This window comes from Ostrinia furnacalis, unplaced genomic scaffold (genome assembly GCF_004193835.3).
Source record: "Ostrinia furnacalis isolate ACB-3 unplaced genomic scaffold, ASM419383v2 OfSCF6613, whole genome shotgun sequence".
Lineage (NCBI taxonomy): Eukaryota > Metazoa > Arthropoda > Insecta > Lepidoptera > Crambidae > Ostrinia > Ostrinia furnacalis.
The window spans coordinates 45,202-49,576 of NW_021136852.1; positions in this window are offsets into that span (position 1 = coordinate 45,202).

Below are 4,375 nucleotides of genomic sequence, written 5' to 3' on the forward strand. Positions count from 1 at the left end.
TATTACTATATTTTCAAATTAAACCTTGGCAATGAGATTAATCACTAAAATAAAATATACAGACACAACTTGGCGTGTGAACTACGTATAGACACCAAGGATATATTATTATTATATATTATAATATAATATAGTTAGCTAAAACATAAAGGTTGGTGTATAGCGAGTGATACTGTTTAACAGTATGATGTTTTTATGTGTAAGTACATAAAGTAAATATAATAATACATAATGTGTGTTACGCGTGCATTGTATATGGCACACTATAGAAAATACTGTTTATAAATATATTATATATTTTAGAAATATTTGCACCTTTAGTAGTGAAATATTAAAATGTATAACTGCAGATTTTAGCTAGAATACGATTTATGATGGATACCTACACTTTGTGAAGTGTTCAAAGGGACACTGTCGAAAAATTAAGTTTCTATGAGACGAAACAGAAAATTTGTACCTATTGTAAACGTTTTTGATTAGTTTTTGTCAATTATACCTTTGTAATCAGATTAAAGTAGTTATTTTGTATTATTTAAATGTAAGGACGGTCAATTACTTACAAATTATTTTCATGATAAGATTTGAAATTTCGCTTCATTTTAAATTTAAATTACTGTCTGCTACCATAAATATTATAAAGACTAGAGTATTTATAATACTGAAGTGAAGATAGCAGCGTAACATTGCTTTTCACACAAATAAGTATTTCACAAAAATATACGTAATATTTTTTATAAAGTCCTATAACACATCTATTATAATATGTTTTAAATACGTCAACATTAAAACTTAGTTCCTAATAATAACGCCAATTTCCTTTGCTAATGCAAACTCATACATTACAATATAAATGAAAAATCATATAACAGATATTAAATGTAGAATTTTAACCTCATTGTGGTACCATACGAGTAAATGTAAAATAAATTCAGTAAAAAAATATATTTCAAAAAATCTAAGTGTTATTACAAATTCATGAGATTAAAGTAATTATCGTACATAACATAAATAGATGTTAAGAAAAATATGAGCTTCATTTAGACTTACTGGCTTGTGTGACAAAGTGTTGTGTACTAACGAAATAGAATCCATCGCATCGTCATACATACCGTAATTCTTTTTTCATTTACACAAATATTACATTTATATTATTCTTTACAAAATATTTATCGAGCGCAGAGTTTATAATTTTCATTTAAAAAATAATAAATTAAAATACAAATAAATAAGTGTACTAAATTAAAAATTAAACTAAGTACATAATATTGACTTCACTTGTGTTCGAAAGTTTATGGTTGAAAAAAGTCCATAATTATAAGTTGAGTTTATGTATTTTTGTTGAAAATACATATGAACACAAAAAATAGGCGTGAAATTGAAACCATTGAAAATCTAATAATATAAGCGCACATAAAACTGGTGACAGGGTTTATTTATTTTTGTCTACAAGCAGACGAGTTTTCGACAAAATATATTTTTGCTTTAAAACCGTTTTAAAAATGTATAGGAAGCTTATTTTTCTCATCTAATATGTATATTATATTATTTAAGTAGATAATATGTATCCCGGTATGTTTTTTTATAAAGTCATTTTATTTTTTAATCCTATTCGCAAACGAAAGAAAATTCGTCTGCTTTTTTATGTAAATTAAGATGAGAATTGATATAAAAAATTGTCTACATCTTTTAAGATCAGTAATAAAAAAAACTTCGGTATAAAAATCTACTAACGATAAAGCTATAATTCAAAGCACATTTTACTTTACTTTTCATATTTATTAGGAAAACCTAAATTTTTGACTTTGAAGCTTTTAAAACTTTGTAATTCATATGAACAAAACCAAATTAAAATTATGAAAATCGAACTTATATTATTGTTTCTTGCACTTATTTTACAAATAAATTTAAATCTTACAGTTCCATATTTATGTAATAATAAAATAAACTTGAATCTCTTGAGTCAACAATGCTTGTTTGTCCAACCTATACTTGCTAAGAATTTTCCACATTTTACAGTAAAATAAAAACGTGTTTGTCATTGTTTAATTAATCTGTAAAGTAAGTTTTTACTTGTTTGTGACAATATAATTACAGCAATATAATAATGTAGCATGTGCAAATAATATGCAATTTAAAGGATTTATTATTGTGTTAACTTGACGAATCAGCAAAATTGTAAGGCCTGTATTCTGAAATGATGTCTTAAAGGTGCGTATAGATTAGTGCATTACAGTGTAATGTAAAGTTCTAAATCTAGTAAAGTAAATGGTACATGCAAGTAATTGCTATATTACCTCATTTGTTTTATGCGTCGTTTCAGGACAAGAATGTAAAAGTTACTTTTTAGTATTCACTTTAAAAACTGATACATAAAAACATAACCCTCCTTCTGGCGCAGTCTGGTAAAAAGTAAAAAAATATTTTAGGCGCTGATAAGCTAAAGTATTGAGTATTGATATTCCTGGTATATTCGTTTGTTAATTTTGAAAATTGTGATTTGTCAGCCTGTTTATGAGTAATTAATATAATAAATTTTGATATTAAGTTAGCCTAGTAACACCTATTTTATTGTAATTTTGCGCATAAATGTGCTTCCATATAAGCTTGCATGAATGCTTCTTTCGAGTTTCCTACTAAGTGCTGATATTATTAGCTCAGATTTAAGAGTACTATATCCATCAGAAACATATTTCTTCAGAAACTCAAATACTCGCAATGTAAACCTTAACATCGAAGGGATAGCTTCTATCTCAGAAGACACTAAAATCCACAAGTCCTAATACAAATTGTTTCTGATGGTGGAAGTTTTTAGGCGGGTATAAAGTTCCAACGCCTAATATAATAATGCATTTGCGTTTTGTTTGAAGGCGCTCATTCAAGGAAGCAACACATTAACATGGTATAAGTTTCGATTTTGAGCTCTTGTCAAACCGTAACACAAAATATAATCTTGCGTTGTATGGTTACACGTAAATGCTCCAAGTGAAGGAGCGCCTTTATGATACGTTCAAAACATTGTAAAAACGACAAACATAAAATTAATGCGGATTATTGAAATAAGTTTAAATGAAACGCAGCAATATTATATTATTTTAAGCGTGTACATATTCAAGTTTTGTCGAGTTAATAAATTGTTCATTAGGTAGGCCTTTGGAAAATGTACATGTTATACGACATGCAAAACATCAACACATCACAATTATATTAATATATGAACAAGAGCGATTAGTTTAATGTGAGTGAATGAAATGAATCGTTGGACGTTTTATAAGGCGTCATTTAATCCTAAAAGGCAACTTTTGTGTACTATTACACATTTGTACATAAAACACTCAAATAAATACAAACGGACATGTTCACAAAAAAATATTTTATTGTAAGTACAATTTCTGATGTTAGCTTAATGAATGATTTGATGAATTAGCTTCCCATCAATGTTATTTAACATGTACATGTTCAAAGGCAGTGTGTTAAATATAAGTTGCGCCGACCAAAATAAAATATAAGTTGTTCACAGTCGCTAATAAGTTAGAAATAATTTTTAACTGTACAAATTTCTTTCGGACTAGTATTTATTGATGAGCGAACACTTTTATACGAGTAATCACATTATAAGTAATTTTATTCCCTTTAAGAAAGGATGGTTAGGGTGAGAGCGCAAATTCGGACTGTGTTTCGTTGCTGTAAGAATCAAAATACTACATCGAAATGATTTTAAATGTACCTACATATAGTGATGTGTACATAAGTACATAAATTATCACTGTGATTTAAATGTTGACGTGTTGATTGAGATAAGAAATTTTATTTATTTGTTTAATTGAAAGCAAGCGCTCAAAGATGTATTGGATGTAATAGATTTTATAAATACTCGACATTGATAAAAGAGCAATGGAATGTTATTTGTTTTGTTGTAAATAATTTAAGTCATACCCGTATTGTTCATCGTTTGTATTATTTATAGGCATTGGTGCATATCATGTGTATAGAGCAGATGATGATTAATCAAATAAATTAGAAAGAAAATATAGTTGAGAATCATGTTTTATTTAAAGTATCTTTTTATGTTTTTTATTTTATTTTATAGACCTTGCGGCAGAACTATTTTGAAGTTTTAAACATAAGGTGAGTATAGACTAGAGCATTTCTATGTAATGTAACATTTCTACGTACGTACAATACAGGAAAATGAAAGTTTGGTTCGTGAAAGGAAAGAGTATACACTACAACGTCTACAACATTTCATAAAGCGGCTCGTTGTTCTATTACAAGTACATGCTCTAGATAGTCTATACTCACCTTTAAAAAAACACATTTTACGACAAAGTCGTAAATATGGACGGTATGTTATAAGTGTTAAATAAAACCACGCAAG